Here is a 24571-nt window from a genome sequence, read left to right as displayed (position 1 = left end):
ACTACTCATAATAAAGGTAAAAACCTCAAAAATTTAATCTTCTATTGGCATCCTCCGTCTTTTATCTCTCTCTCTCTCTCTCTCTCTCTCTCTCTCTCTCTCTCTCTCTCTCTCTCTCTCTCTCTCTCTCTCTCTCTCGTTCACACTGTAAACTACCTCACATTCTCTAGTCATGTCCAATCCCCGCACACCTCAGTCTAGAGGTGCACGGAGATCAGAACCACCAGGTTATAATCTTGTCTTTATTGGTCAATGCCTATATTTGTGGGTACGAGAAATCTACACACTCACATCTACATGATAGTGCATGTAGTGGACAAAACCGCTTTGCCTCTTCTCTAGCTGTAGCAATTCACAGCATCTTAACATCTCTTCACAGCAGATCTTTGTTCAAGGGATTACTTAGCACATTACATGTTGGCCTCCAATCTGAGTATCATGCCATTGAAAGCTTTCCAAGTTAAGGCCGCATCCGTAGAGAGGAAGAGAGGGATCACCGTTCGCCTAACTCTAATTTTTTTACCGTAATCCCGAAGGTAGACTTTAATATAAAAACTAAATCCGAATCTAATCTTAAATCTAACCTAATTGAACATGTGGGGATTCGCGGCTAATTGAATATGGTTAGTGTGTGAGTTAATAGGTGTCAGATTATGATGGGAATATACATATTGTTGTGTAACTAGTGTTTTCTCTTTGGGCAAAGCGTGCCTTCATTGACATGCACTAAAATCTAACCTAAATCTAATCTAATCTTAAATCGAACATAAATCTAGATCTAATCTAGTCTTGAATTCAAAACAAACCTAAATCTAATCTAATCTTAAATCTAACATAAACCTAAATTTTTAATTTAGTTAATCTTAAATCTTGTCTTAATCTTAAATTTAAACCTAATCTAATCTTAAACTCAAAATAAATCTAAATCTATTCCAATCTTAAATCCTAAACCTAAATGTAATCTAATTTAAATCTAACATAGCTAGCTAATCTTAAATCTTGCCCTAATTTTAAATCTAGCATAATCTTAATCTAACGTAAATCTAAATATAATCTAAGTTTAAACTCAACATAAACATATCTAAATGTAGTCTAACCTAATCTTAAATCTTATTTAAATCTTAACTTAATCTCTCTCTCTTTGTTTTCTCCCCTTACCTCTCTCTTTCGTCTTCTCCCCCTCTCTCTCTCTCTTTGGTTTTTTATTCTCTCCCTCTTTCTCTTTCTCTTTGTTTTCTCCTTTCTCTCTCTCTCTCTCTCTCTCTCTCTCTCTCTCTCTCTCTTTCTCTTTGTTTTATATCTCTCTCTCTCTCTCTCATTCTCTCTCTTTACTTTATCTCTCATTCTCTCTCTCTCTCTCTCTCTCTCTCTCTCTCTCTCTCTCTCACACACACACACACACACACACACACACACACACACACACACACAAAGACACAGTGTGTGTGTGTGTGTGTGTGTGTGTTTGAGAGAGAGAGAGGGAGAGAGAGAGAGAAAGAGAGGAAGGTACATGAGAGAGAGGAGAGGGAAGGAGCATACCTGGCTCTCCTTTCTCTCCTCGTGTGTGTGTGTGTGTGGGGGGGGGAAGAAAGAGAGGAGAGAGAGAGGGAGAGTGCGGGTTACCTCTTTCACTTAAGCGTCGAAAACTCGGATCTGAGATCTGAGTTTCTGGCGCTCTCGATTTATTTTTTACCCTTGTTGGTGTCACTATGGGCGTCGCTATAGGCGTCACTATGCAACAAATAGAATAGCGACACCCATACGACACCGTGGATTTTCACTTTTGAGTGTCACATTGCAAGCGTCGCTAATGTGAAGTACCTCTTGTAGTGCAAGAGGGAAGACCAACTGCATTTGAAAGCAAAAAACTTGATTTTGCACAACAAAATTATTTTGCTTACAAAATAGCTCTATGCTTTGAAAACATGGTGACATTATTTGTATGGAGATCAGTTTGAGATTTTGTTTGACCATGAAAGTATAAACTAATTTACACAAGAAATCAATTTAAAGGATACATCAAATCAGTTTGAAGGTTACATCAAATTGATTTGAAGGGTCAAAAGGCTAGGTGGGTTGAAATTCTTTAGAAGTATGATGCTAAACTTCGGTATCGTAAAGGACAATACAATGTGGTAGCGGATGCTCTTACTTATATGTATAATATCAACTCTTTTCCCTTTGCAAAGCTTCAAAGTTAGTTTTTGGAATCTTTCAAGGACAAATATGAGCATGATGAAACATACTCCAAAGTGTGGAGCCATCTAAAGATGAGGGTCCACATTCAGTTCTTCTCTTTTGAGTGATGAGCTACAGAGATGAAATAATTTTTCCATAGATGATAGGTACCTACTCCATAAGGGAAGAGTTTGTGTACTGACGAATGTAGACATTCGGCACCAAATTCTTCATGAATGTCATGATAGCCAAAGTGCAGGGCACCCATGCATAAAGAAAACTTATGTACTCGTACGATGACAGTTTTACTGGCAAGGTTTATAAAGGTATGTTCAAGAGTATGTCTTGCATTACCCAAAATGTCAAGTTAATAAAGCGGAGCACCTAAAGAAGGAGGTCTCTTGCATCTTGGAAATTTCCAATGGTAAATGGGAAAGTATATGTATGGATTTTATTGTGGGTCTACCAACTACTATATGAGGCCATGAATCTACATGAGTGGTAGTAGATTGGTTGATTAAACTTTGCAAGTTTATTCCAATCAATTAAGTCCACAATGAAACTTCAAAGTTAGCAAAGTTATTTGTTGACAACATGTATAGACTATATGGGTTTCCCTATAATATTGTGAGTGATTGTGTTCCCAAGTTTTTCATTCATTTTTGGAGGGACGTGTTTCAACAATTGGGTGCACAAATCAACATCCGTACTGCAAATCATCCTAAAATGGATGGTCATATTGAACTTGTTAGAGGATATGCTAAGAGAATACGTTAGCAAAAAGCAGTTTGATTGGGAAGATTATCTCCCTATTCTAGAGTTTACATACAATAGTGCAAAGCAGGTGACAATTGGTTTTTGTCCTTTCGTGCTTATTTATGGTTTGCAACCTAGATCACCAATTATGGTGGGGTTGGGAAGTGAGAAACTTTAGTAGATCAAGGGTTTTCTCCAAGATCACATGGATATGCTGAAATTTGCTAATCAAAATGTTCGATAAGCATACGATAGATACAATAAGTATGTTGATGAGAAACATATTACCATATACATGTGGTAGTGATGTGTGTGAACACACTAGGACCACCGGGGCATTTTTTCCCTCTTTAGGAGTTTTTTCCCCTGTGCATTGTATATACGCCCATCACTCTAGGGCTATCCATCTTTCCATTGCACTCTAAGTAACACACTCTCTATTGTGTGCATTGAGCTTCCTTCGTCTTCTCCAAGTTGTGTACATTTCTCTGCAACCCTAATTCCAACAATTGGTATCAAAGCAGGATGCGTCCTCTCGCGCTTAGTCGCCAGCAACTCCAGCACACACCTGATCATTTTCTTCAATTTCAGTGAGCTTTGGCAAGCATTTGAAGGTCGAAAAAATTTTGGGGACGCTCGTAGAGCTTAATCTACTCAGATTTATGATTCGGGCTCATTTGAGCCTCCGTTTCCACTACAAGCAGGCTTGCACATGCAATTTTGTCTTTTTGTGCAAAATTTCTGTCAATGCCATTTTCTGCATAACAGGTGCCTTATAGTCTTCTACGGTTTGTGCTATATAGCATGTGTTGTTCCCGCTTCATTTCTCCTCTTTTCGACAGTTTTCACATCAGGTGCAGCATTTACCATGGTGCTGACAACAACACAAATGTGGTCAAGATGTTTGTTGTTGAGGACAGGTTGGATGGGGACAATTACCCTATGTGGGCTTATATGATGCAACATGTTCTTGTGTCAAAGGGCGTCTGGAATATTGTGCAGGGCATTGATGTACATCCTGGTTTTGAGGATGTAGGCAATGTTGAGGATGCTGCAGGGCTTGCTCCAAGGATTGCTGCTATTAGAGTTGTTTTGCCTATGGCAGAACAAGCTCATTGGGATGTAAAGGATGCTCAGGCTCATGCATTGATTGCGTTGTCTGTGAAGCACACCATTGTTCCTCACATTTGTTCAATAAAATTTGCAAAACAGGCTTGGGATATTTTAGCAGGTCTTTATGCAAGCCGCAATGAGGCTAAAATTGCTTTGCTGCGTAAAGAGCTGGAGTCGAAGATTATGCATGAGGGAGATGATATAGACACTTTCCTTGCTGGTGTCAAGGATATCAAAGAACAACTTATTTCTGCAGGTGAAGTCATTTCAGACAATTCCCTCGTGGAGACTGTTCTTGATGCCTTACCAGATTCTTACCAGACTTTTGCTAGTACTTGGAGACTTTATGACCCAAGGAAATCCTAAAGTTGTCAAGTTTGATGCATTATGTACATTACTTTTGCAAGAGTCACTTTCCAAAAAAAATAGGGCTAGATAGCATGCAGTTGAACAAGCTTTTATTGCTTCTCAAAGAAAGGGTGGTAACAACAATGCAGCCACTTCTTATGGTTCTGCTGCGAGTGGCAAAACTTATGTTCCCAATGCTTTTGTTGGCAGCACTTTATTTGGCAATTTTGGTGATAAGGGCAAAAAGAAGATGCATTGCCATTATTGTAAAGCTAATGATCACTTGATCAAGCAGTATCCTAAGTTGAAGGCCAAAGAGGCTAAGAAGAAAGAGGGTGGTTCCACTGCAAATGCTGGTTCCACTACAAATGCAGCCATTGTTGAGTCTTCTGTGAAAGGAGACTTTGATGCTGATGTTGATGCAGAATGGGCTTTTAGCGCAGAGTGCACTTACAATCCTGTTGTCCATGATGCATGCTTTTCAGTTGCTGCAGATTCACATGTGTGGTATTTTGACAGTGGTGCTACAAAGCACATTACCTCACATCGTGAATTGTTCACCTCTCTCGAGTGTGTCCCTCATGGGAATTCAGCCACTTGTGCCAACACTGCCTCTTATCTGGTTCAGGGAGTTGGAAAGATTGTGCTTACTGCTGCAAATGGTAGTTCTTTCACACTTGTTGATACACTTTATGTACCTGGGATCAAGAATAATCTTTTGTCTGTATCTGCACTTGCTAGACTTGGACTTGTAATCCAAGTTTTGCTCGACTTGGACTTGTAGTCAAATTTGTGGATGACAGATGTACAGTTCGTGATCTCAGTTTTGGTGATGAAATTGTTGCATCTAGCCTTTTGTGCCGTGGGCTATATAAGTTCACTTTGTATGACAAGTGTGGACAAAATTTTGCAAATGTAGTTGCAGATTCAAGGGCTATTTCAGATGCAAAACTTTGGCATGCACGTTTTGGTCATCTGAATTTTGTTAGTTTGCACCGTTTGCAGAAATCTGATATGGTTGCTTCTTTGCCGCCTCTTGAAGCACCTGTCAAACATATTCATGAAGGCTATATTTTGGGTAAGATGCAACGTTCGAAGTTTCCAAAGGATGGTTAAGTTAGGGCCACATGCAGGTTGCAGCTTGTGCATAGTGATGTTTGTGGGTCCATGCAAACTTTGTCCTTGGGCAATTACCTTTACTTCATGACTTTCATTGATGATTACTCCACGCATGCATGGGTATTTCCGCTTAAATAAAAGTTCAAAGTTTTTATGTGCTTCAAACAATTTCTGGCTATGGCTGAAAATGTACTATGGGCACCCTCCGTTCCGATCATGGGGGGGGTATATGTTTCATGAATTTAATGCATTTCTGGCTAGTCATGGGATAAAACACCAATATACAGTGCCTTATACACCTCAGCAAAATGGTGTTTCTGAGAGGAAAAATAGGTCACTTACAAAATTGGCACGATGTATGGTCAAAATTCAAGCTTTATCGCATTCTTTTTGGCTTGAGGCCATCATGTGTGCCACTTATGTACTAAAAAGGTGTTCTACAAAAGCGTTTTAGTCTATTACTCCATATGAAGCATGGCATGATAGAAAGCCTTCTATTGAGCACATGCGTGTTTTTGCTATGCTTTGGTGCCACAAACACAGCACAGAAAATTGGATGATAAGGCTGTCAAACGTATTTTTGTTGGTTATAGTGCTGAAAGCAAAGGTTACAGGTTGTATCATCCGCAAACAAAGTGTATTCTGGTTTCACAGGATGTAGTGTTTGTGGAAGATTCTGTTCAGCCCTTGCTGTCATGTACTAGAGACAGTAATGTAAGCTCACAGGACATTTATGACACTTTGTTGCCTCTTTTTAGTGATGGAAGTTCGAATGTAAATTCCAATGAAGCAAATGTACAGCCTATGGGGGTTTCTGAAAATGTTACAAATCAGCCTATTACTGATGCAGATGTACATGATGTACTTGATGAGGAAAGGGCTGAAAATGAGCATGCTAGAGGTATGCCAATGAAGGAGTACGAGCGGAAGTGCGACGCGAGAGAGAGTGCGAGAAGAAGAGCACGACGATATGGTGAACTTGCTCTACTGTAATGTGTAGAGCATAGTGAGTTCTTATTAGGTTTTACAAAAGAATATGTGTACATACCTGGCGGCCCACCCACTTACCTGGGCGACCACATTGGGCTTTATACCCCAACAACCTCCCACTTAAAGTCCAATGTGGTACTTTAAGTGTGAGAGAAGCTACTATACAAGCTAATATACAAGAGATGTAGAGAAGTGATGTACTACCCTACACCTATCTGCTTGCGAAAATGCGCAAAGCTCTCTGAGGGAAGTCCTTTTGTAAGTAGATCAGCAGGATTTTCTATGGTGTGAACTTTGACAAGATGAAGTTGCTTATCCTCGAGCATTTCCCTGATGAAATGATACTTCACATCCACATGATTTGTCTTTGAGTGATAAACTGGATTGCGAGCCAATTGTATAGCACTCTGACTATCACAATATAACACACGCATCTCTTCTTTGATTCCCAAATCTGTTACTAGTCGATTAAGCCAAATTGATTCTTTGCATGCCTCTGATGCTGCAACATATTCAGCCTCTGTAGTAGACTGAGTAACACAATCTTGTAATCTAGAACGCCATGATACTGCTCCACCAGCCAATGTAAAGACATACCCTCACGTAGACCTTCGGTTGTCTAAGTCACCTACATAATCTGAGTCTGTAAAACCTTTTACACTTAGCTCCTGAATCCCATAGCATATAAGCATACTCTTTGTAGCTTTCAGGTATCTCAATATTCCTTTCACTGCCTCCCAATGTTTCTTGCCTGGGTTTCACATGTATCGACTTACTACTCCCACTGCAAATGCAATGTCTGGGCTAGTAGCAATCATTGCATACATAAAACTACCCACTGCAGACGCATATGGAATCTTATCCATTTCAGCCTGTTCTTCCTCAGACACAGGACAATCTTGTTTGCTAAGTTTCACATATGGTGGTAATGGAACACTCAATGCCTTTCCCTTCTCCATATTGAAACGTTGCAAAACCTTGTCAATATACTCTGTTTGAGATAACCAAATCAACTTCTTTGATCTGTCTCTCTCAATGAGCATACCAAGTATATGACTTGCCTCACCCATGTCTTTCATGTCAAACGATTTTGCCATCTTTGACTTCAAAGCTGAAATTTCTTCCAAGTGCTTGCCAGCAATCAACATGTCATCCACATACAAAATAAGGATCAGCCAACTGCCATCCTTAGCCTTCTTTGTATATAGACAGTGATCGAACTCACTTCGTTTGTAGCCTTGAGAAAGCATAAACTTGTGGAAATTATGGTACCATGCCCTCAGTGATTGTTTTAAGCCATAAAGACTCTTTAACAACTGGCATACCAAATCTTCCTTGCTTTTCTCAACAAACCCTTCTGGCTGCTGCATGTAAATTTCCACATATAAATCACCATGCAAGAACGCTGTCTTGACATCCATTTGGTGCAACACCAAATCTAATATGGCAACCAATGCAAGAAAGCATCTCAATGTAGTCATCTTAACCACTAGAGAGAAGACTTCATCAAAGTCAATGCCTTGTTCTTGCTTAAAGCCCTTGGCAACAAGCCTTGCTTTGTACTTTGGCTGATTATCATGAGCTGTGATCTTATACCTGTAAACCCATTTACAAGGTAGAGCCTTTTTTCCCTGTGGTAATTTAACTAGCTTCCATGTCTGGTTTTTACGCAGAGCTGTCATCTCTGACTGCATTTCCAATTGCCAATTGCCAATTCCCAGAGTCCTTCATTTGCACTGCTTCCTTGTAACATGAAGGCTCATTGCAATCAGTCAACATGACATAGTTCATAGATGGAACAAACCTATCAGGAGGTCACGTGATACGTCTAGATCTATGCAAAATAGGTGGCTCGGGCTCAGCCACAACCTGTGGTTCCACTCTATCCTGTCCTTTCTCCTCTTGAGCCCTGACATTTTGTCTTGCACGTGCAGGTCCATCTTCTTGGAAGACAACTCTTCTAATCTCCTCAACCCTCTCTGGTTTAGAATGATATTTGGCTTCATTAAAGTGAACATCATTACTGCGGATAACCTTTTTGGATTCGGGATCCCAAAGTCTGTACCCCATCTCACCAGAATTACCATAGCCTAGAAAGATGCACTTTCTACTCTTTGGCTCAAGTTTGTTCCTAAATTCCTTTGGAACGTGAGTATATGCCTCACAGCCAAAGACTCTGAGATTCTTGTATGAGGGCACCTTGCCTGACCATACCATCTCTACCACTGAATCCTTCTGCAAAACCTTGCTAGGAGATCTATTTATAAGATGAACAGCTGTTGATACAGCTTCAGCCCAAAATCCATTTGGCAGCTGTGCATTAGACAACATACTTCTGACCTTCTCTTGTATGGTCCTATTCATCCTCTCAGCAACACCATTTTGAGGAGGATTATAAGGAGCAGTAAGTTCACGTTTTATACCTTTTGACTCACAAAAGTCCTGAAAGGCCTTTGAAACATACTCTCCACCATTGTCAGTGCGTAAGCATTTAAGCTTCTTGCCACTCTGATTCTCCACAAGTGTCACAAACCTTTTGAAAACGCTAAACGCATCATCCTTGTGCTTGAGAAAGTAAACCCATACTTTCCTCGAGTAATCATCTATAAATGTCATAAAGTAAGAAGCTCCCCCTAGAGATAGGTTAGGCATAGGTCCACACAAATCACTATGAACAAGTGCCAACTGTGTATCTCTTCTACTGCTTCTATGGTTATGTGGCTGTTGTGTTTGCTTACCATACAGACAATGTTCACAGAATTCAAAATCATTAAATGAAAAGCCAGGAAAATAACCAAAACGAGACAAGATTTCCATTCCCTTCTTGGACATATGTCCTAACCGGCTATGCCACAAAGAAACGTTCGGTTGCTCGGTTACATTGATTACATTTTTAGAGACATTTGATACATAAATCATGTAAAGTCCTCCAGACTTTACTCCATGTGCTACTGTCATAGAACCCTTGGATATCTTCCACATGTTCTGTCCAAAAGTGGTGACATAGCCAGCATCATCAAGTAAACATGTGTTGATCAAGCTCTTTGTAATTGCGGGAACATGTCTCACATTTTTCAGCGTGAAAGAAGAGCCATTTTGAAACTTCAATTGAACATCTCCAACACCTAAGATCTCACATGTCTTCCCATTGCCTAGCCGAACATGATCTTTAGTGGTCACATAAGAGGTAAACCACTCCTTGTTTGGAGACACATTAAGTGATGCCCCTGAGTCTATAATCCAGTCACTCAGTGCATTTCCATCAAATGCTGTAAGAAGAGCTAAGTCCATTGTATTCTTCAAGAAGTAGATGTCTCCTGACACTAGACTGTCATCCTCTACAACAGTGTTTGTCACATTTATTTCTTGAATCTTCACTCAGGACTTGTTCTTCTCACCATGGTCTTCAGCTTTCTCTTTGCCTTTTTCTGCTTTCCATTCTCTGCAGTCTCTTTTCATGTGACCCTTCTTGCCACAATGGTAGCATTCTATGTCACTCTTGCCTTTAGCACTGCGGGACTTGCTACGAGACTGATTCCTCTTTCCACCTTTGTATTTTTCTTTGGTCCTTCCCCTGACAACTAAGGTTGTTCCTTTGCCTTTGTCCATTGTCTTTCTATTGGTTTCTTCAGTAAGCAGACTGCCTTCTACACCTGCTATGGTCAAACCATCTGGAGGTGCAGAATTACTCAAAGCTGTGCGAAACGTATCCCAACTTTCTGGCAATGTGATCAACAGGAACATAGCTCTAATAGGTTCATCAAACTTGACACCTTGAGCTGACAACTGACTGTAGATGGTGTTGAATTCATTCAGATGATTGGACATAGGTGTCCCTTCTTTCATCTTCAAGTCAACAAGCTTCTTAAGCCAGTATACTTGTGAAGCTGCACTCTGCTTCTCATAAAGATCACTCAGCTTTTTCCATGCTTCATAAGCCGACATCTCGTCTGCTACATTGAAGTAAACGCTTTCTGCCAAAGTCAGCATAATGGTAGAAAGTGCCAATTCATCCATTTCGTTCCATTCATCTTCATCCATATCTTGTGGTTTTATCCCCTTGAGCTTTATAGGTTTTATCTGCTTCTTTTGTACCAACACGTGCCAAATCTGCTTCTTCCACAATGGGAAATTGGTTCCATCCAGCTTCTTGATATTGTAAAGAGCAGTGTCCTGTGATCCAGCCATAGCTACGCTTCACAGTAGTTTACTTTCCTGGGAAGAATTCGGCAGAGTTTCCCCTGTAAACTGACCTCTGAACCAATATCAACCTATCAAATGAACCAAGAAAGCTTCAGATTCTGCAGAAATTTCGACAGAGTCTCCTTTGTAAAATGGCTCTGGTGTACTCAAAAACAGACCAAAAACAACTCAAAAAACCACTGTCTCTCTAACACTGTAAGCTGTGGGTAAACCTGTCCTGCACCTGTACTGTCTCTCACTGTCCTATCACTGTCCTGTAAGCATAGACTGCGACAATGCCTCAACGGCAGTAAAGCAAACATGCAATCCCAACTGTCTAACTCACAGTCAATACATCCTAGCTGCCTATCTAAGGGTGCTCGAGGGATCGCTCCAAGACCTGTATCACCACAAGGATCTCAACATTCGAGAATCCCCCAGCTCAATAAAACCTCACTCGACCCTCAACAAAGGCTACAGTAAATCTGACAATACATAGACTTCCCACAAAGTTATACATCCACAAATTTCCCACTATATGTTGTAACCGTTGCGACGGTTGTTTGTTGCGTGACTCACAGCCAGCAAACCCTCAACAGACATACATCATCTCTGACAATACATCCCATGTGGAAGTACCTGCAATGTCAGGATGAAATCTGGAATATCAAGCAACAAACACAAGCTACCTGATGAACTAGTGGATGTCGCCTACAGTCTGTATGTAGATGCGCCCGTGTCGTATGTGACACGCCTCCAAGAACTGTGAGCTGTTCTTCGATGTGTAGACAGCCACAAATCAGCACTCTGGGAGTGCCGATATCCTCAACACCTACAGTTGTAGGCCGAAACCCCAAATTTGCAGAGTCGGATCTGCACCCGCCAAGACCACGTAGTCGAAAATGGCCTGTGCAGAGCTTTGTCGAAGCCGAACGGTGGCCGAGATGACCTCATAATGAAATTCTAAGAACACCAAGCCCTTCGGCCTTGCCCACAGGATTTGGGACCATGTCTTCGCCTGTCAAATCTCACTCCAATCTGAACAGGTGACTCTAGCTTCCTGCAATGCTGCCCCGAGCCTCGATCTGAGCTCTGATACCAGTTGAAGGAGTACGAGCGGAAGTGCGACGCGAGAGAGAGTGCGAGAAGAAGAGCACGACGATATGGTGAACTCGCTCTACTGTAATGTGTAGAGCATAGTGAGTTCTTATTAGGTTTTTACAAAAGAATATGTGTACATACCTTGCGGCCCACCCACTTACCTTGGCAACCACATTGGGCTTTATACCCCAACAACCAAAATGGTTGGTGCATACATTGCGTGACAGTAAATTGGATGCACCTTTGTCTAGTTGTACTTAATCAGGCTCTCGCCATGCATCTTATGCATCAGATTGTTATGCTTTGGCTGTGTCTAGATTACATGATGTTGAGGAACCTCTGTCTTTTGATGAAGCACAGAATTCAAAAAATTGGATGGCTGCCATGCAATCAGAATATGATGCACTTATAGAAAATGACACATGGACTTTACGTGATTTGCCTCCTGGCAAAAAGGCCATTGGTACGAAGTGGGTTTACAAGTTGAAACGCAAGCCGGATGGTGAGATCGATCGCCATAAGGCTCGACTTGTTGCAAAGGGTTATGCACAGCAAAAAGGCATAGATTATGAAGAGACTTTTGCTCCCACTTGTCGTATGACTACTGTGCGTTTTCTATGTGCATTGGCAGCTCATTTTGGTTGGGATGCACATCAATCAGACATTGTTACTGCTTTCTTGAATGGTGACATATTTGAGGAAGTTTATGTAACACAACCTCGCGGTTTTGTCAAGAAAGGACAAGTGGACAAAGTGTGCAGATGTAAGAAGGCTTTGTATGCGTTGAAGAAATCTCCCCGTGCTTGGTATGAGAAAGCTGACACTCATTTGGTCAAACAAGGCTTTCGTAACAGTCCAACAGAAAGCACATTGTATGTAAAGCGTGAGGGTGATGTACTTCTCATTGTGGTTCTTTATGTAGATGATTTTCTGATCACTAGACCAGATGAGAGACATATTGCTGAATTTAAGACTGGTTTAAATGCTACCTTCAAGATGAAAGATTTGGGGTTGTTGCATCATTACTTGGGTGTACAGTTTAAGTAGTGTGATGGTGGTATTGCCTTGTGTCAGAAAAGTTACATAGAGACATTGCTATGTAAGTTTGAACTTGAGGATTGCAAACCTATTGCCACTCCCATGGAAACAGGTTTGAAATTGAGTCTTCATGACGTTGGTGATCGTGCTGATGTCACTCTTTACCAAACTCTTGTTGGATGCCTCATTTATGTATGCAACATGAGGCCAGATATTTAGTTTGCATTCTCACAGGTCAGCACATTTATGCATAGCCCAAAGTCTAAGCATTGGCAGGCTGTCAAGAGGATTTTTCGCTACCTTAGTGGCACTTTACATCTTGGCTTGTTTTATCCCAAGGGGAGATCATTGCCGCCAGACTTACATGCTTTTTCGGACTCAAATTGGGCTAGTTGCTTTGACACGCGAGTGTCCACAAGTGGTTTTTGTTTCATGCTTGGTAGTTCATGTATATCATGGTTGAGCAAGAAGCAACCTACTGTGGCCACTTCAAGTTGTGAGGCTGAGTACAGGGCACCAGTCTTCACAGCTACGGTTGAGTGTGTATGGCTCAGACGCCTTATGGCTGATTTGGGTGTTGGATAGGACACTACCAACATTATCTACACTGATAGTCAGAGCGCATTGGCAGTTGTGAGGAACCCAGTTTTTCATGCTCACACAAAGCACATTGAGATGCATTACCACTATGTCAGGGAGAGGCTCTCAGCAGGAGAGATCAGCTTGGCTTATGTGCCAACACAAGACAACCTTGCAGATCTTTTCACAAAGGCATTGTCTTGTGAGAAGCTTGAAGCCTTCCGCAAAGCTTTGGGCTTACTCCCCTTTGTGGAATGATCATGTCCTCAAGGCATGGCACTTCCCTTTACTCATGTGCCAGCTCTCGTTCACCGCATCACTACAGGAGGGATTTGTTACCATATACATGTGGTAGTGATGTGTGTGAACACACTAGGACCGCCGGGGCATTTTTTCCCTCTTAAGGAGGATTTTTCCCCCGTGCATTGTATATACGCCCATCACTCTAGGGCTATCCATCTTTCCATTGCACACTAAGTAACACACTCTCTATTGTGTGCCTTGAGCTCCCTTCATCTTCTCCAAGTTGTGTGCGTTTCTCTGCAACTCTAATTCCAACAAAACATCGGCAAGTAACTTTCATGGAAGGGGAAGAGGTATTTTTATGTGTGCTTGAACATTCAAAAACTTTGAAAACTGAAATTATCTATGACGTATTGTGGGCCTTTTAAGATACTCAAGCGAGTTGGAGATATGGCTTACAAACTCTCTTTACTTGTGCACTCTCATCTTCATCCGATTTTTCATGTAATCCATTTAGATAAATGCTTGCATAGGGATGAAAATATTATTGGCCAATAGATTTTGGTTGATTTCATTGAACCTCCAACCTAGCTACATGAACTTAAGTGCATTCTTGACTATCATAAATTATGTACTTGTTACCATGTGCATCGACAAGAATTAATCAAACGAAAAGATAGACTTGAGGAAGATGCCACTCTGGAAAACATTAATGGCCTTAAGAAGAAAATTTTCACTTTTATTTTTGAGGAAGAAAAAACTTCTCAAAAGGGGGAATAATGTCAAGCCAAGGTCTAGAGGGAGGGGCTAGTCTGAATTGAGCTCGAGGGTTGCCTATAAAAGGGCAAGAGGATAGGAGGAGAGACAAGTTGCAGACACCTAGGCCTCACATATCATGTGAGTGCAGTAGAAAAGGTTATTAAATTGTAGTTTTCTCACATTTTCACGTATAGAAGGGTACTGCAAAATGGAATTCGAAAAAGAAATTACGGATTGAATAGAAAAAGGGTATATTTTATTTATAAAAATTCATAGAAAAGAAGTTTACAAACTAGTCCTTGAACACACATGATAGACACAATTATACATAGTCATTGAACACACACAATATACACAATTTATACATAGTGACCCCCCCATACTAGGATTAATTTTGGTCATGATGTAAACTTTTTTGCTTATGCATGTGAGTTCAAAGATCCATGTGACTTTAAGGATGTATCACACGCATTAGAAAGTGAGCATTGGAGAAAATCCATTCAACTTGAGTTTTTTATTCCTTTGAGAAGAATCATACATGCAATCTTGTTGAATTACCACGTAGAAAAATTGATATTTGCACTAAGTGGGTTTTCAAAGTGAAGAGAAAGCTTGATGGGTCAATTAAGTATAAGGCTCTTCTTGTTGCAAAAGATTATGCACAAAAAAAGATGTTGATTATGAGGAGACTTTTGCACCCACTAATAGACAAGCCATCATTCAATGCATTGTTGCTACGGTGGCTTATTTTGGTTGGAAGATGTGTCACTTGGATAGAAAGATTGCTTTTCTCCAATGATGATTTGGATGAGGAGATTAATATTATGTAGTATGTTGGTTTTGAGGCTCTTGGCAAAGAGCATTTGGTTGGCTATTCAAGGAAGAAATTGTACAATTTCAAACAAGCTTCTCATGTATGAAATGCAAAGTTTCATGCTTGGCTGATTTTGAAAGGTTTTGTGTAGTCTTTTTGTGAGAGTACGCTCTATGTATGTCATGAGGGTGATATGATTCTTGTGCTTTTGATAGAAAATGATGAGAATGATTTATATATGTTTGTTGAGACGCTTGGAGCTGATTTTGAGATGTCAAGCATGGAGTTCTTGTAGACTTATTTGGCACACAGTTTAAGCAATCCGATGAGGGTACTTGATATACACCACTGACTCTACTATGTACACACATTCTGTATAGTTTATCTGCATGAGAATATAGACATAGTGCTCATTATTTGTTGCTACTAGCTCATCCATTTTTTACTCTATCTCCATCTTGCTTCCAACACTTCCAGCACACAATTAAAAATCATGTTCAAGAAGTTGTTACACCTGAGAATGAAGTTTTATATGAGGACACATAAAGTACTTAAGCGAGGAAGAAAGTGTAGAGCTAACACATGCTAGGCAAGTTTTATATGAGGACAGAGAAAGTTCTTAAGGGAGGAAGAAAGTATAGAGACAACAATAAGTTTTCTTTAGGAAAACTTGAGTGAAAAAACACATGGTAGAAGACTAGTAGCCAATTAAGTGCTTGGGTAGATGGACAAAAATTCCAAGTCAATAATAGTGAATGTCTTGAGAAAGACTTTTGAATCTTGGAGTTCTCACCTAGAAAGTGGTTTAAAGACTCTAAACATAAGATGGACGACAATTACCTAAAATGGAGCATTGGAGTTCTCAACCAATTACAATGGGATGTTTTGTCTATGTATTTTAGACACTGAAGTGTCATAGGTAGTTGTCACTAAAGAATCCAAAATGCCAAAGATTGCCATTTAGCATAAGAAAAAAGCTAATTGTTCAACAAAGAGCCAAGGAGTTCACATAAACTCATTAGGCAAGGAGAGCTTTTCATTTTATGGTTTTCTATCTTTAGGGGTCAAAGGGTGTTCACAAAGACATACACTTTTCTTTAGAGGTAGCATTCGGGTCATGGAGCAGAAGTGACATGTGTGGATAGGTGCATAGAGCACACCATGTATCTCAACCTTGGGGGTGGAGTAGTCCATACAGGATTTGAGGAGGCGTAAATAGTCACAGAGGTGTGTAGCCCGACACATCGTAGGATTGACTCATGTTTGGCCAAGTGTGAACGAACAAGGACAAGTCTTACACATACACATCTCTCCCATTAATAAAGGTCTCAAGCACTTGAGGGTAGGAACAAATCTACTCATCGAACATCAAATCCACTATCTTGATGAGACACGTGTGTGCAATTTCAACTATGACCTCATGTATTCATCCCATTATTGTGCTACATTGTGTGCACACGTAGAAAGACGGGAAAAAGATTCTATGTTTATTGCTTAGGATGTGTTATGGAATTGCCAATTGACAAATTTTTAATCAAAATGGACGGTGAAAGATCATGCTTGGATGGGAATCTGATTGGGTTCACAGTGAAAGAAGTCCATTTATGTGATTCAATTGTGAAAATTACAAAATTGAAATTTATTTCAAAAAAATTGATGCATTATGCACGTGGAAAATGGCATTACATGAGCCGATTTGGAAGTTGCAATTGGATTTTGTAAGGCCAACAACAAGATGATGGGCTTTCAACACCAGTCTATAGAGTTTGGGGGGGAGAATATATTAGAGAACCATTCATGGCATCGGCATGATATGGAAAAATTTGATGCATTATGCATGTGGAAAATGGCATTAAACAAGCCAATTTGTAAGTTACAATTGGATTTTGTAAAGCCAACGACAAGATGATGGGTTTTTGACACCAGTCTGTAGTGTTTGTGGGGGATGATATATTAGAGAACCATTCATGGCATTGGCATGATAAAAAACACTTAATCACACACCAGAAAATGGAGTATAGTGTAGACACAAACTTGATTACTAGTTTGAATAAAAGTGAGCACAAAGAGGCTCATTATATAAAGCTAGTGTAGGCATCTCATCTTGCATCATACATGAAATAATAAGGAAGGTTCAAATCAGCCTAATCCACTTAAGAACTTGTGGGTGACCCTGGACCTCTTAACTAAGTCTAATTGAGTCCACACCCTCTAGTAATGGCCCCCATGGATACCCACACTCCTTAGGTGTCTTTCCCACGTGCTACCACATGTTCCATGCCACCTATGCATCCTAATAGACAAGAAGTGTTACACACAAAAATAGGCTAAACCCCATATCCCTAAAAATCCTCCCCCTCAAGTTTAAACTATGAAAACTGACATCTTTGACACACTCCAATCTAGGATCAAAAGCACGTCTCCAATCCACAAGACAAGCAAATAGATATCACTTTAATCTAGGAGCAACGAAGAAAACCAATCCAATTTAGGAGCTATCACAATCTAAGAAATTGCAAATATGCCTCCCCTCAAACAATGTTGACGAGTGTGGTACCAAGCTAATCCAAGCTCATCCCAATGTAACTCCATTTCAAGAGATCCAAGAAAACTTCAATTATGTCACTACCATTGGTTGTCCACCCTTCTAATTTTTGAGAATGTCCAAAAGCAATTCTTACAAACTTTCTCCAAGTTAAATCACAAACACTATACATGCTCCTACTTCTTGAGTCACGATCTCTTCGAATTTCGATTAAGGGCGTGGAAAGGGTTGCGGAGTACATGATAAAGATGCCTTAAAACTCCTCTCATCAACTTTCTACAATTGCATGGGAAGCAAGATAAAAAGTTCAAAAGACATAGGCTATGTGTTCTTCTCCATGGAAATAGGCTATGTGTTACCCACTCCCTTCGTGATAAAGTCATGTATGAATCCCATGCTCCTCCCTAGCTGGGGCATAGAGGCATTCAACCTACTCTTTGAGGAGTAGAGACGTAATTATATTGGCCTACCATGAAAGTAGACATACAATAGTATGTTTCAAAATGTGTGGTATGCCAAAAGACCAAGTATGATAGAGGGAAGCAACCTGGATTATTCCAGCCTTTGCCAATCCCTAATTCACCATGGGAGAATATATCCATAGGTTTTATCTTTGGATTACCCAAGTCTATCCATGAACCATTTTTGGTCCTTACAAAAAGCTTCTAGCTCTTTAGGAGAAAGTTTATTTTTACCTTTGTAAACTTTCTTCTCCTTGGAACGATTGTTGTTGTTGTTGTTGGAATTGCCTTGGGAAGAGTTTTGGGCATTGTTCTTCCCCTTTGCATCATTTCGATCTTTGTTTTCCATGGGCTTAGCATTCCTTTTTGCCCCTTGTTGGAAATTGATACACGAAGCAACCATAGTTTGATGGATTACTTCGGTGATAGAACCGGGTCGTTGAGAGTTCACATACTCGGCCATTTCTTCAGGTAATCCCGCATAGAATTGTTTCTTTTGCTCCGCGAAGTCTCTCTTTTGAAATACGATAACTTGTCCACGTATTTGTGGCTAGAGTCATTGGAGAGCAACTTCAAACTTCACCATTCGATAAGCACTTTGTCCTTTGCATCTCTTGCAGGAAATTGCTTCATGATGGAAATTCGTAGAGTTTTCTATGTCTTTGGGGCTTCACCATTGCCACAAAGGCTAGTCCACCATTGACGAGCAGATTTTTGGAAGTGATGTAGCTTGGAGGAATCTGTGAAGTCCACGTTTCCAAAGGCCGCGTCGAATTACTAGATGAAGGCCAATACTTTGTCGGCAGCACCAAAGGTGCCATCATAGGTAAGAAAAGAGATACTCTTTTCTCCCTCTTTGAATTTCTTGAGCTTTTGGGACCTTCTCCACACGGGGTAGGATTTGCAACGTCCTCTCCTCTTGTATTTTCTAGGAGAATATCCACTGCTTTAGTCGAAAGAGGAGGAAGGTGAAGAAGAAGGAGAAGAGGGTGACCTCTTTCTTGCCTTTTTCTTCCTTTGTTTCCTCTTGGGAGGAGTTGGAGACCATCTAGATCGTCGTCTTCATGGAGCCACATCTTCAAAAGGAACCTAGGGATTCACTTCTTTCTTGTTCTTTGGATTCCTCATCTCTTATGGGAGAGAGTCTTATTTTAGGAGTCTCATCAAGAGGCCTCCTAAGCTCTCTCTCCTCTTGGAGAGGAAGGGAAATCCCATAAGCACGAAGTTGTTGAGTAACTTCGGCTTGCAAAGCAAGGTTGTCCATAGCTTGCTGCAAACTAGTAACAAGATAATTAAGAAACATGGGGACATCATCATTAGCACCTTCATGTGCAAGATCAAAGTTATCAATGTTCATTCTACTCTCTTTGTTATTGTCAACCATGCAAACTTATGTATATATTTGTTTGTGCTTTGGTACACTCACAAACCTTAGTCTCAACTCTTCTTTACCTTTGAAAATTAGTTCTCAAGCAACCACACCCGTGGTTTAGAGTCTGCTGATTGCAAAGACTAGTGGAGAGGGTCTAACATTGCTCGATTGATTATGGTTCCTGATGGGATTTCTCGTAGCTCAATAATGGTTAAGCCAAAGGCAAGCCCCGAGAGACTCCATTATTAAGACTATAGTTCCCAACGGTGTACCTCGAACTAAGTCCTTCTCGACCAAGATAATAGATCCTTGTCCCACTTACCCTATTGCAATGAACATGTCCAACCTTTCATGGACAACTTAAGGACCTCTGTTCTTAAGCAAGAAAAGAGAAACCAATAGCTCTGATACCAATGTAATGGAAATGTCCTATGAACTTTGAGAAGAGTGGAATTAAGAGAATTAGAGTGATCATTTTCATAAGACTACTTTGAGAACATAGAGGGTGAACTTAATTAGCGGTAGCAACATAACCATATATTTAATTAACTTGTCATAAACAATACTTTTGCAAGAGAGAGAGTTAGAGATCTTGACAACAATTGAGGACCAGATTTATGTGGAACCAGTCCCCCCTCCAATAGGCTTTTGTATTATAGATTCTCCCATCAAGAGAGACTTGGTACATTACAATCTTTGTGTTCCTTGTGACCTAGGTGATGCAATGAAGATGGAAAGCTTTATGCATCACGAGCATAACATAATCTTGTAAAAAACATTAACCATCCACGGCCTCAGTCCTATAGCCTCAAACACCTTCGAAGGTGGAGAGAGTTAGCGGGAAATGAGGGTAGGGAAGAGGAAGAAGAAGTAACATACGAGAAAGAGATACTTACTCACTTATCATCACTCTTCTTGCATAGCATAGCATAACAGCATAATAATGATGAAGAAGATGGCAAGCTTAAGCATTGGAGCATGGCTCTTGGTTGGATTTGCATGACATGGCCAAGAGTGTTGGTGTAGGCTCTCAACTTCACAACAAGCTTGGAGAAGGAGATGGATCTCTTGCACTTTGTCTAGCAAGAATGAGCTCGTGATTATGTGTGTGTGTGTGTGTGTGTGTGTGTGTGTGTGTGTGTGTGTGTGTGAGAGAGAGAGAGAGAGAGAGAGAGAGAGAGAGTATACCCCCCAAGCACACCCCTAGCTTCACTTGGTCTACCCCTCCTTCTAGCTCATGAGAGAATTTGATTGGACCCCTACAAGCTTAGCCAATCACATGCTTTAGTTAGATCAAGCAACCATGCTAGCCTTGGGACAAGTGTTCTCCTTTCCCTTTTGAGAGAGAGGACTTGATAAATGCATAAACAATTAATCAAATTAGCTAAATTATCATTGGACACCTTGAGAGGCCAACCAATAGGCTTTAGGCACACCATGAGGGAAACATGGTGTGCCTATGGAGAGGAACTTGACAAGTGTCCTTGTTGCTTCTTTAGACCAAGCTTGCCTTGTGTGAGGGTGTGTGTGTTCTCTCTCATGCTCCTACAATGAGGGCTCACCCCCCCTTGAGTAGGGATCTTGTTTGACTTTTGGATCTCCTCAAGCCCCTCAAGCACCCTAGTCATGGAGCACCTTAGCTCCTTAGTCATTAAGCACCTGAAGCACCTTAATCAGCAAGCACGACAAGAACCTCAAGCACCTTAGTCAGCAAGCACGACAAGCACCTCAAGAATCTTAGTCAACAACAAGCATGACAAGAACCTCAAGAACCTTAGTCAGCAAGCACGATAAGAACCTTAAGCTTGGGCCGGCGGGCTCCCACCTCAAGCACAGCCCTAGCTTGCCTAAGGTCAAAGGACTTTCATCACTAACCTTTGGAGGTATTTAATGAAGCTAACCCTAAGGTCTTTAAGCTCCATTAGCTAACCTTGCTCTTTGACATAGCATCTCTCATTTGGACCCCTTTAACCTTGGCCCCGTGTTGAGATAGATCCATAAGCACATGTCTATATTCTTACCCTTGTTCCCGTTTATTCTCCCACATCAAATGATCAGTTTAATTTGAGACAATCATTTGGGTTGGTTAGATATTAGATTTTATGATACCACTTACTTCCAACAAGTGAGAAAAAGAGAGTGCAGCAGGCAACCCAGAGAGAGAGAGAGAGAGAGAGAGAGAGAGAGAGAGAGAGAGAGGTTTGAACAATGATCTTCACCCTGCACATGACTTGGTTATATAGTCTGATGCAAGTTGAGAGGGGTTGCACATTTGTGCATATGCAGCCAAAGATATGAGAGAAAGAGACAAAGATGGATAAAAAATTCTATTTTTGTCCAAATAGAAACTTTCTATTTGAACAAAATCATACAACTATTTTGAATTGAATCTATTGAAATCTTTGAAGATTCATATTTAAACAACCCCAACCCACAATGTGGGTGCCCTATTGATTTTCAAAGTCTGATGGAGCCGAATTTTTGGCTTCCCTAAAGGGCAAAGGCCCTGTAAGGATCATCACAGCACGAGTCTACATATCAAATAGATTGATCTTTGGAAGCTATCCAATTGATAAGCTCTCAGGTTGGGGCTACATTGATCACATGGCATGTTGACTGTGTGTTTCTTAATACGATTGTTCACTTTTGTAAGTTCTCTCTCTTCTCTCTCTCTTTAGAACAAAATTATGGACATTCACATTAATATTCATGTTTTTTGTTATCACTTCTGGAAAATTTTTGTGACAGTTGTAGCTAAGCATTGATGATTCCATGCTACATATTTTTCAATCTTGATGCTACTAATCATGGCACCAAGGCCACTTTAGTTCTAATGTTGACAGATCACAAATACAATCACTTGTAAGTGCAAAATTCTCTCAAGAATTGTGAGCTTCAAACTCCAGATTTACAATGGTTTACACTCTTTTTAAAAAATTGAATGCCAAGTCATTAAGTTGCTAAAATGACATCATTACTTTATTTACTACTAGTATGCTAACTCTGTTTTGACAATAGAAACATGTCTCTATAACAAAATACACCAATTTCTTCATAATAGCATTTACTTATTTGATGGAAAAGTGAAGTTTAACAAGTTGATAGGATATTCCATATCTTGTAGCTTTGGGCTTACTAGCCCTAGCAGGTACTAAATTCTTGGTAAAGTTTTCTTTTCAGATAATCACACCTGTGGCCACCTTATGTGCCACCTTCTATGGTTGTAATGCAAGATATGTTGGGCATGAGGACTCTTAAGATCTTGTGCATTCTCTGTGTCCTTAGTTCATGCATGGATACTCACTATATTTTGGATCATGGTGTTTATTTAAACAAGAAGCCTAACCTTGTAATGTATTTTAATGGTTAATTACCTTCACATTGGCACATTCACAATGCTTTTCACATTAGTCTTTTAAGACCTTTCAGAGGACCCCTACCTACACACCATATTTACGAAGACCCACCTTCACTTGTGGACCAAGAAGAACAACTCATCCCTGCACAAATAGTTGATCACGAGACCACCACTACACGCATTGGTATGGTTTATAATCGTTACCTTTTGACTTTCAAGGGCCACCCTAGAGAGAATTCCAAATGGATGCCTGAAAAGTTCTTTTGCAACTTCCCAGAACTTCTCCACAATTTCCATCACTCATGGTCCAGTTGATTTCTCTATTGAGCAACTGAGGACAGTTGCTATCCGTGGTGGGAGGGATGTTACAAAACTGGGCACCCTCCTGTTGTAGTGGTTAGCTGCAATTGGGATAGCTGGCATAATGGTTAATTATGTGCTGTCTATTTATTTTTCTAATTGAGTTGATGATGATGATTTTGTAGAGTGGAATGCGGGGAGTTGACGAAGAGACGCAGGAAATAACTCTCGGCCGTTTTATACTCGCACAGTATTTTAGATTTTCATTTCAATAAGCCACTATGGCTATGTAAATAATTGTAGTGGGAACTTCCCCTTATGGGTCATGCAAGAACTAATGAGCTTCGCGCGTTTACAAAAGTGAAGTGGTTGTAAAAGAGGGGCCACAAATTTTGGCACCTTAAATTCACAAATAATATATTAAATACCAACTCCACAAGAGAGGTGCCGTGGAGTTTGGGGCTAGATTTAGGCCTTTCTCTTGCAGATTCTCTTCTCTATACTCTTATGCTATGCTCTATTTGCTGTGTACTCTTTAATCAAGTCTCTATCTCTTACAATTCTCTTACACACTCTTACAATCTTGTCTATGTCAATTCCATGTTCTCTGTGTGTGTGTGTGTGTCATAGTCTAGGTGTGTGTGTGTGTGTGTATGTGCTTGGAAATTGGGAAAAGAGGTGGACAGGTTGATGGTGATGTTTGTGAACATGTGTTGAATTGTTTTAAGCAACCGGTCTCCCCCCTTTCTCCCAACATTTTACATGGATGCTAGCATGCATGCAGATGTGGTGAAAGCTATCTTTGATAGATTCAATAAGCATTTTTGTCACTATTCTTTGTCAACCTCACAATATCCCTAGTTTTCATGAATACAAGTTTTTCCTTCTCTTGTTGTTGAACCAAAACTGGCCATGGGTTTCTATATGATCAAGAAGTGTCAAAGAAGTGTAAGAGGCTCAATAGAGACGACACTATAAATTTGGAATTCTGTGATATGAGGCATGCAACACAAGCATTGGATTGCATGGAGCTAGACAAAAAGAAACGAAATATTGAGTTAAGTAGGCCATGCACGAATACAAAAAAGGGCAGTGCAGCGATGAGCAATTTGCCATGAATGGCATCATCATCACCGATCAGTGGTCAAAAAATTTCGACAATCGATATAGTGGTGCAAAGCTTAAGATGGAGAGTAGGGGAGCTCAACAATCTCTACCCTCATGTTGTTAGTTTCTTTGAGGCCATGATTTGTGCCATAGAGGATATCAACAAGAGCCCTATTCAACTCTGCAACATTCTCGAGGCGACATTGAT

The sequence above is a fragment of the Adiantum capillus-veneris genome, chromosome 4, assembly GCF_014529385.1.
Source record: "Adiantum capillus-veneris isolate H3 chromosome 4, ASM1452938v2, whole genome shotgun sequence".
In the NCBI taxonomy this organism is placed as follows: domain Eukaryota; kingdom Viridiplantae; phylum Streptophyta; class Polypodiopsida; order Polypodiales; family Pteridaceae; genus Adiantum; species Adiantum capillus-veneris.
The sequence above is the reverse complement of the archived record's forward strand: the minus strand, read 5'-3'. Positions refer to the sequence as shown.